The sequence below is a fragment of the Pinus tabuliformis genome, chromosome 3_1 (assembly GCF_031772625.1).
Source record: "Pinus tabuliformis cultivar Carrire ecotype Pingquan chromosome 3_1, CPIR1, whole genome shotgun sequence".
Lineage (NCBI taxonomy): Eukaryota > Viridiplantae > Streptophyta > Pinopsida > Pinales > Pinaceae > Pinus > Pinus tabuliformis.
Window position 1 is genome coordinate 978932671 of NC_142301.1, and position 10778 is coordinate 978943448.

Below are 10778 nucleotides of genomic sequence, written 5' to 3' on the forward strand. Positions count from 1 at the left end.
GAATCCTGTTAGCACTTGAAATTTCACCTCAGGATGAGAAAGGTAAACCTCAAGGCTACATCAAACCATTCAGCCTCGTAGCTAGCCCTACAGGGCAGGAGAAGGCTCTCTCCGGTCAATCTCGGTAGATCTTCAATGGGATGAGATGACCAACAAGGTAACACTGATATTAGGCTAGTAAACTGATTAGAAAGGTTGATTTGGGGGTTTTTTGGGTTTTTGGTGGCAATTTGAGGAATTGCAATTTTGGGTGCGGGGATTGGACACAGTTTCTGCAGGGGGTTCCTTGGGGCGAGGTAGGAAACAGTATTGATGCCTTAACTTGAGATGGATGATCAGGAATGAAAGATGAGGAGCTAAAGAGAGCAAACAATGACTTTGAATTCCCTTTAGACAGTAGAAAACATGGAAATTAAACAAATTTAAAAGCAGAGCATGGCTAGCATGAATTCCTACTTTAACACTTCATTTGTTTAATGTGCAGCAGTAAAGAAAGGAAATGAATCACATAACAAAGCTTACAAGAACATTGAGAAACACACCATCAACACATGAGTCCACAAGAATCCCAAAGAGGACTGCAAAACCTTGGTCTTCCTTAGCCAAAAATTGCAGAGATACAGTGAAAATATACAATGATAGCTTCTCCCTCAAGATTCCAACCATGAAAATGAGCAAGAAAGTACATAATATAGCTGATCTAACCTCTTTCCCTGCCTCCATGGGTCGAGCTCACTATCCTAGGAGCTGTTTCAACCACCTCTAAACTAAGCACTACAAAATAGGCAGTCAAAACAACTTGCCTCTATAAACTTGGAAACCAGTTCATACATTCAATTTTTACCCTTTACATGAATAAATCTTCTAGAAGAGTTAAAAAAGGGTAAAAGTGTCTAAAAAGTGTCACAATTACATCAAAGAGGACCATCATTAACCTCAAAAAGTCAAACCAAGTCAAACTGTGCTTTTCCGAGCTGTTACAGTGAAATCTGGCAAAGTTTGTCTGACGGGTCGCGCACATCTGCCTGACGTGTCGCGCACATTGGGAGCTCTATTTGAGGCACTTTCAGGTGTCAGAATTGGGTGCAGGATAGCTCGTTGGAAAGGTCTATGAGTCTACTTTCCAACCCAACTAGAATTTTTAAATTTGGAGGTCATTTGCCCTGTCAAAACTTAATTCTCCCAAGACTGGTTTCTGCAACTCAAAAAAGGGGCAGAAAGTCAAATTTTGCATGTATTTTGACCTTCTGGAGGCCCAAAACTCCATAAAAACTCAAGTCCATCCATAGGCATATGTAACTTTGCATAAAAAATCTAGAAATGCTGAGTTTTTACAAAAAGGAGCTGCCATGACAAAGGGTCTCACCGGGGGTGAGACCCGTTGAGGAGCCAAAACCTGTAAATTTCCAAAAAATGCCAAAATTACCCAAAATTCTCAAAATTTTTTGGGATTTGAGCTGTGGCTAGGCTATTGAGTGCCATGATCTTTGAGAGAAGCCTCAGCCAAGATACGGAGGGGATTTGGCTTCTTTCTCTGTTTTTGAGCCTTAGTCAACCTCCTTTGAAAAACTTTCATTTTGGCTTTGCATACATGCATCCTTGCCCAATAATGATTCTTCATATTCCTCAGCAGCTTTTTCTCTTGGTTGGCCTTAGCCAACAGCCTCTCTAAGTATGCATTCACCTGGATGAGCATTGACCCTCGGTTAGCAGGCAATGGATCACCGGGTCTTCTTCGGTTCAAGACTCGGTCACTACGAATCCTCCATAACTCATCCAGTGCTTTCTCCTCCTCCAACTGTTTGTTCCGCTGCTCCAGGTAAGTGATAGTCCATTGGGCACCCTCAAGTCTCTTCTGCAAAACATCATTTTCAGCTCTCAGATGCTGAATGATCTCCTTTGCCTCTCAGCTAGGAGAACTGGCCTCAAGATCAATGACCTCGGTGTCGGGGACTCCTGATGGACCCTCATGAATCATGGGATGTTTGCCCCTCTGTGGTACCTGTGCTGGTGAAGAAAGCGAGGCCCCTTCCACTTGATGTGGAGATAACACTCGTTGTGCTGATGATGAAGGCGAGACCCCTTCCACCTGCTGTGGAGATAGTACTCGCCTAGCTGCTGCAAATAAGGCCCTCTGGCCTCTCTGATAAGTGAGCTGAGATGAGGCACTAACATGTCTAGTGACAGGGATATCAGGTTGCTGAGATGGTCCTCCCTCCTCCTGAATGACCTCAGGATGTGGCTAGGGTGGTGCTGTGAAAAACTCACGGGAAATGAACTCCTCCCATGAGATGCCCTGCTGAGCCAACTGATGCAAGACTACGAGCTGAATCAAACCATAATGACATAAGCTCCTGTACTGCTGGGCCGGGGTCTTCCTCTGCAACATGGGCACCATCTTCTGAATGTTCTGAAAGAAGAAAACCGGGATGTTCATCATCCTCACTCGGGTGAAGTGCATCAAGAGGCGAATGTGATATGAGTACACCTGTGAAAATCTGCCCTCACAGGTAAAATAGTGCATAATAAGCCTCATGATGGGAGCATACTCTCTCCGGAGAAATCTGAATGGAAAAACACCCGCTAAATGTCTCAAGAATGATGGCCGAACATAAGGCTCAAAGTGAACAATATCTAGCAACTTGCGCTTAGGCCACACCTCACCAACATTCGGTATCCCTGTAGCATGTGAGATCACCTCGGGTGTCAATGTGAAATCTACCCCTGCTATATTGACATGTCCATCATGCAAATGTAAAACAAAGAGGCGGGCCAACTCTCTGTGATGTTGAATCCGGGAGATCCTCTCACAAAACTAATAACAAGACATGTACTGAAAACAAGTCACTGCCATGGGACAAGCCTGTAGTTCTGCCAAAGAGGTGGGCTCCTCTCGCTTATGATGTCCACCCTTACCTCCCCTGCGAGGCCTCCTCTGTACCTCAACCTCTGTAGATGATGAATGGTCATCACTTTGCTCATAAGTTTCGGTTTCTGACATGGTTTAGGAGCAAAGTGGACAAACTGAACTGCTGTCTCTGCCTGCAAAAAGTGCTGAACTCTATGCTGTTTCAAGGGGAAAAAGACATGAGGGAAATTTCAGGGGAGGGATCTTTTAACAAGGAATGGGAATATATAAATATAACAGGGAATTTTTAAGGGAAATGTTGCAAATCATTATGCATATAGGAATACATATTTATAATTGGGAAATCATTTGCAAAGATCATTGCATATGGGAAAAAACATATATGAAAGTGAACATGGGAATATGCATACATGTATTAATAGGGGAAATAGGGAAACCATGAACAAAACATGCTGACATATTTACCAACATTTTTGCTTTATTTACACATGCATATGGTGGAGGAGAACTAGGGTTTGAATTTTGTTTTTTGATGCTTTGGGAGAGGGGTAGGGTTTTCATTTTTAGTGATTAGGGATGGGGAAAGAATTGCATTTTATTTGTAAAATACTATGGGAAAAGAGATGAACATATAAGTGTGAGTGAAAGGGAAAGGAGGGAAACAAACCAAAGGGAACAATAGCTTGAAACAACACAAACCCTAGCACAATTTGCTCATTAACATTGCAGCCATATAAAGGAGTTCCACTTGCAAAATTTTAATCATTTTAACATGTTCATGACACCCACCATTCATAACCAGCAACCAATCCATGTTTAGAGCACCTACCTCGAACAATTTGATAGCTTGGAGGGCGTTTGAGGGAATTCGTTTGAAGTTTGCAGCAAAACAGTCCAACGGGTCGCGCACCACGCCCAACGGGTCACGCCCCTCTGACGGGTCGCGCCCATTGTTTTTCTGAACGGTGGGAGACCCTCTGACGGGTCGCGCGCACCCAACAGGTCGCGCACCTGGCTCAACGGGTCGCGCACCTCTCTGCTGCCCGAAACTGCTCTGCCTTTGCTCCTTTCTCACAATCGCTCTCTCAAACCTCTCTTGCAAGCGTTAGGATGCACAATGAGAGTGAAAGGAGGGAATTTAGGCTTTTATAAGTTTCATTTGAAAAAATTTCATTCATAAACCCACTTTCTAATGTTTTCCTTTTGACACTTTATAACACTGATTTTTGGTTTCTTTTATCCTGAATTTGACTCATTGAGTGCTTTGACTTGATTCTTTTTGCAGGTAGATCATCTGAGGGACCTTGGCAAGGGGACCAGGGTTGCATTTTGTCCGCTGAAGACTTTTGAAATTTCATCACTTATTTACAAAAACTGAGAAAATGACCTTGGCTTTAAAAACAGAGTTTTTAAATCCAAGGTGAAAGTTCACTGTACAAGATAAAAATATCGAAGAAACATGTTTACAAACCTCCCTCTGGCTTGCTGAGTACTCATGGATTTTCTTAGACATGACCTTGCAGAGATAAATGACCAAAACCCTAGACCTAGGACTTTGACCTCAAGACAAATCAAGACAAGCTTGAAAAACTTAATGACTGATATGACCTGATCCAGCAAAGCCAAGAGGGGTAAAAATAGACCAGCTCCTCCACCAGGGTTATGGCCTAACGGGATGCAAAATTTGACACTGATGAGACACCTACTAATGCAAATGCAAAGAGCTTTGATCACTGATGGAGGGCTTTCAAGACCGACACTAACAAATCCGACCATATCTTGTAATGCATTGGCTGGAATTACCACTCCTCAAACCATCAAGATAGAAGGACAAATCAAGAAGAAAAAGGTAATAGTGTTGATTGATTCAGGAAGTGCCCACAATTTTATTCATTGTAAGGTAGCAAAGGAATTGAATTGCTTCCTATATCTAGCACCAGAGTGTCAAGTGATAATTGCAAATGGAGGAACGATGAATTGCTTTGGAAAGTGCCATAATATCAAGCTATCCATGGGATAATATGTATTGACTAGCCCAACGCTTTCCATTCCAATGGGAGGTGTTGATGTTGTACTAGGAGTCCAATGGCTACAATCCTTGGGTACAATAGCTTTTAATTTTCAAGAACTCGTCATGAAATTTTCTGCAGAAGGAAAGGAAGTTGAATTAAGGGGTATTGTAGGGAAACTAGGAAAGATAATCAGCTCTAACGGTATGACAAAGCTTCTAAAAAGGGAACAAAGAGGTGTAATTGCATAATTATGTTCGCTAGATGTTTCCACATCGGAATCATCTATTTCTCCAGATCTCCAAAAAGTCTTGGACAATCATTCCAAGGTATTTTAGACTCCCAAATGTCTACCACCTATTCGTGATCATGATCATGCTATCCATCTGATTCCAGGAAGTGTTCCTCCAAACATCAGGCCGTACAAATATCCCTATGCCCAAAAGAGTGAAATTGAACGTATGGTTGCAGAAATACTAGAGGCTGGTATAATTCAACCTAGTCAAAGTTCTTTCTCTTCTCCAGTAGTATTGGTGCACAAGAAGTATGGATCATGGTGCATGTGTCTGGATTATAGGGAGCTCAAAAATCTCACTATTAAAGATAAGTTTCTCATTCCTGTCATTGATGAATTATTGGATGAACTGCATGGATCAATTTACTTCACCAAGTTGGATCTTCGTTCAGGATATCATCAAATCAGAATGAAGACTAAAGACATTCCAAAAAAAGCATTTAGAACTCATGAGAGTCATTATGAATTTTTGGTCATGCCTTTTAGCCTTACCAATGCACCTTCTACATTTCAAGGTTTGATGAATTCGATTTTCAAACCCTTCCTTAGAAAATTTGTGTTAGTATTTTTTGATGATATACTAATCTACAGAAAGTCTTGGAAGGATCATGTTGAACATGTTGACAAGGTGCTACAACTATTGGAGGAGAAACAATTATATGCAAAAAGATCCAAATGTTTATTTGGAGTACAAGAGGTGGAATATCTGGGTCATATTGTATCTCATGAAGGAGTTAAGGTAGACCCTAGCAAAATTAAATCCATTAAGGAATGGAAAATCCCCACATCCATAAAGCATCTGCGAGGATTTCTCGGGTTGACAGGGTATTATCGCAAGTTTGTTAAGAATTATGGGAGAATAGTGGCACCTCTAACAACATTATTGAAGAAAGATGCATTTTCATGGACTCCAGAAGCAACAAAGGCCTTCGAACATCTTAAAGAGGCAATGTGCCAAGCACCTGTCTTAGCTACACCAGACTTCACAAAAACCTTTATTGTGGAATGTGATGCTTCAGGAAATGGAATTGGTTTTGTTTTAATGCAAGATGAAAGACCCATTGCTTTTGAAAGCCGTCCAATCAAGGGAAAGTTTTTACACAAAGCTATTTATGAGAAGAAAATGTTGGAAATACTACATGCACTTAATAAATGGTGACCCTACCTAATGGGAAGACACTTCAAGGTAAAAATGGATCATGATAGCCTTAAATACTTTTTAGAAAAAAGATTATCCTCTCAAGAGCAACAAAAGTGGGTCACAAAGATGTTGGGTTATGACTTTGAAATCATCTACAAAAAAGGGAAGCAAAATGTGGTGGCAGATGCACTCTCAAGAAAGGATGAGAATGTGGAAGCATTGTTGTGCGCCATTTCTATTATCCAACCAGATTGGATAAATGAAGCAAGGGAGGAGTGGAAGAATGATGAAGAAGTGTGGGCACTTATTCGAAAGTTACAACAAGATTCCAGTACATCTGATACATTTAGCTGGCAAAATTATTCGTTATGGTACAAAGATCGCTTATACCTATGTAAGAATTCGCAACTCAAACAAAAGATTCTTATGGAATTGCACACTTCTCCCTTAGGAGGGCACTCAGGATTTTTAAAAACTTACCACAGGGTTAACAAGGAATTTTTTTGGGATGGCCTTAAATCAGATATTCAAAAGTTTGTGGCAGAATGTTTGGTTTGCCAAAAAAATAAAGTTGAAACAATTAAGACCCTGGGTCTATTACAACCTTTATCCACTCCAAGCCAACGTTGGGAGGAGGTTTCAATGGATTTTATCATAGGTTTACCCAAGTCTGAGGGAAAGAGTGTCATCATGGTGGTAGTTGACAGACTTACCAAGTATGCACACTTTTGTGCATTATCACATCCATTGAAATCCAGTACAGTTTCTACTGCATTTATGGAAACAATTCAAAAGCTACATGGAAACCCAAAGATTATTGTAAGTGACAGAGATCCCATTTTCACTGGAAATTTTTGGACATAATTATTTTCTTGTCTTATTACTCAGTTACCTCATAGCTCATCTTATCATCCTCAATCTGATGGGAAAACTGAGATAGTAAACAAATGTTTGGAAGGATATATTTGTTGCTTTGTATCTGATAAATAGACACAATGGGTCAAATGGTTTCCTCTGGCTGAATGGTGGTATAACACTTCCTTCCATACAGCAACAAAAATGACCCCATTTATGGCACTTTATGGATATTAGCCACCATCCATCACATCATATTTAAGAGAAAATTCTAAGGTTCAAGCAGTGGAACATCACATTGAACATCAACAACAAGTCCTCCAACTCTTAAAGGATAACCTCGTGTCGACACAGAATAGAATGAAACAACAGGCTGATCAACATCGCAAAAAAAGAAGTTTTGATGTAGGCGATTGGGTATTCCTACGGCTACAACCATATAAACAAATGTCCCTCAAGCAAGCTAAGAAGGAAAATAAATTATCACCAAAGTATTATGGTCCGTACAAGGTGTTGCAAAAGATTGGTACTATGGCATACAAATTGGAGCTTCCTGCAGCATCTCGAGTGCACCCAGTTTTCCATGTTTCATGTTTAAAGAAGGTTATAGACGACAAGCTCCCAGTTCAAACAATATTGCCAGAACTTGACGAGGAAGGAAAAATTATATTGGAACCGGAAGTAGTCACAGAAACAAGAGCTCGACAGCTACGAAATCGATCAATCTCGGAGTATCTCATCAAGTGGAAGAACTTATCCGCTGAAGATTCCACATGGGAGGATGAGAATTTTATACAGAAGCATCCAGAACTACTCAAGCATTGAGGAAAACACTTTTTTTGAAGGAGAGGGGCATGATAGGTCCCTATAATACTAGTGATTATCCCATTACTATTTTAGTTGTATCCCTTATTAATATTGTTGTGCCCCTATTGTCCCCATATTTTTATTACTGTTCCCCATAGAATTCCTCTATTGTTATTTTTGTGGCTTTATATTATTATTGTTAGGTCGGCTGGGTTATATTGTGACTCCTTAAACTCCTATATGAAGAAAGGAGGTTTTGTCATTTGAATCATCAAGGAATCATTCATTTATGTAATGTAAAGGAGGTTGCCCCCTCGAAGAGGCTAAATTCTAAGGCGTTGATCTATCTTTTCTATCTTTTGTGAGCTGGTTTCATAACAGTCTAGCACATGTCAAAGTGCTATAGGAAAGTCAAAGAGTCAAAAGAATTATGTTGAATACCTTAAGGGCGTGTTACATTATGTATATTTATGTATAAGAGTCAAAGAAGACACCTCCAAGCAAAGTCAAGTCTCCTCCTAGCAAAGACACCATCAAAAGAAGCAATGGCACCATTAAAAGAACCTATTGCAGCAACGAAAGTCAAGTCAGCCTCAATGCAATAAGTTGGCCTACAAGTTGGCCTAAAGGAGGGAAAATATTCTATATATATAGGTTGTCCACTCCTCCATTGATAGCAAAGATCATCTCTGAAATAAGCAAGCAAGTGCAGCCAAGTAAAGGGTGGAAAAGTCAAGTTTAAGGAAGCCTCTAGAGCAGCAAAGGAGGAAAGATAACTGAAGTATTAAGGACTATTTTAGGGTAAGCTATAGCCACACATGCGAGAAATATAAGGGCTAACTGTAGTCACTACAATAGCAACATTAAGGTTGCTCATCCATCATTGTTTGGGCTTAAATTTAGGCTTACTAGGCCTCTTTTCCAAGCGAAGAGAGAATGACCTCAAGTGAAGTTAGAGGGAGACCTATAACTACAAAAAAATCTCTCACACGTGTGAAGATTAGGGTTGCAGTACTGTCACACTCAGTCTACCACCATACATCAAGAAAGAAGTCTAATAATCTAGAGAAGGAATGAGTATCCTTAGGTGAAGGATATCACTAAGTAAAAGTATCTCTCCTAGAAGATCTACTTACAATAGAAGGAAGAACGAAGTGCCAGAAGAAGGACGAAGTACTAGGAAACAAAGTGCCGAAAGGAGGTAAACAAAGTGCCAGGGAACATGGTGCAGAGAAAAGGAAGGACTTGACTTGTGCTTGGAGGATCTTCTAGTCAAGGGTCTAGGGTTTGGCATTGATAAAGAAAGAAGCTTCAATAAGAGAAAACTTACTGAAGGGTTTTCCTCTCAAAAGAAGAGAGATTTTGGCCCTGGCAGAGAGCCAACATCTTGTGTTATTGTTCTTATGTTTTGGTAGTATTTTGAAGAAGTATACTCACATGCATTAATAAGAAGAAGAAAAAGATTAAGGTAACAAGAAAAAGTAAAAAGACTCCATAAATTGTTATCAAGTAACGAAGAATCCTACTATACCTAATTGCCCTAGATTCTTTAACAATCCAGAGGAGGGGGAGTGTCTTTTCCACTCACAAATGTGGGTGAAGGGTTCGTCATTGCAATTCCTTGTCGATAGTGATAGCCAAAAGAACCTCATTTCAACAGAGGTCGTAAAGCGGCTGGGCCTACTGACCACACCACACTTGCAGCCGTACAACATTTGGTGGCTTCACCAAGGACAAGATCTTTGAGTCAACCAGCACTGTTGCCTTCCCTACATCATCAAGCCCTTCATAGATGAGGTATCGTGTGATGTTGCTCCTCTCAACATTTGTGATTTATTATTAGAACAACCATACTTGTGGAAGCGACATGTTGTATATGAGTATAGACCTCACTCTGTGGTTATTTCTTTGGGTAATACGCTATACAGGATACCGGAGATAGCCCCACCTACTGGCACCTCTTTGATCTCTGCTAACAAATGTAGTAAGATCATCTCTAATACTAGGAAATTTATTTCTTTATGGTTTGCTCTCAAGGTAAGGGGAAGATCGTAGCCACATCCATGGCCCCTAGGAAGGGTTCCTACATGCAACAGAAGTAGGTGGATACGGTCATTAAAAGAATACAAGGACATCATCTTCTCACCCACAGGGGTATTGTTGCACTGTCAGGTGAAGCATTCGTTCGATCTAACTCCCAGAGCACCTCTACCCAATGGGCCGATATATTATCACTCCATTGTGGAAAATTCCAAGTACAAGTAGCAAGATGATCATCATCGGGTGCCACACAAGTTTCAGGTGAACAACAAAGTCTAGTTGCATTTGCAGAAAGAATGCCTTACAAGAGCCCTTTAGAATCTCAAACCACTCTAATATGGTCCTTACACCATTACCAAGATTTTGGGAAACAATGCTTTGGAGCGCATCATTCCCCCAGTCCTTGGCTTTCACCGACTGTTCAATGTTGGCCTCCCTCGACCATGCTTCCCACCATTATTGGACACATCAGGGATTGCAGAACATCTCATCAGGGACCAAACTCAAAAAAGTTTCCCATCTCATGGAGGCACTCAACGCAATGGGGACCATTGCTTCCTAAGGGGTGAGGAATGATCCATGTGGATGTTGGTGGCCAACCGCCTATCGCACTTGGACTCCTACCACAGTCTCTTTCAATTTCCTTAATTGTAGCATAGTTTACTATTTTTGGCAGTTTTTCGGGTCCTGAACTTCCGAAGCCGTTTTGAGGCCCTAAACGATGTTTTTTTTTGGCAAAATGCACTTGGAAATTTTGAACGA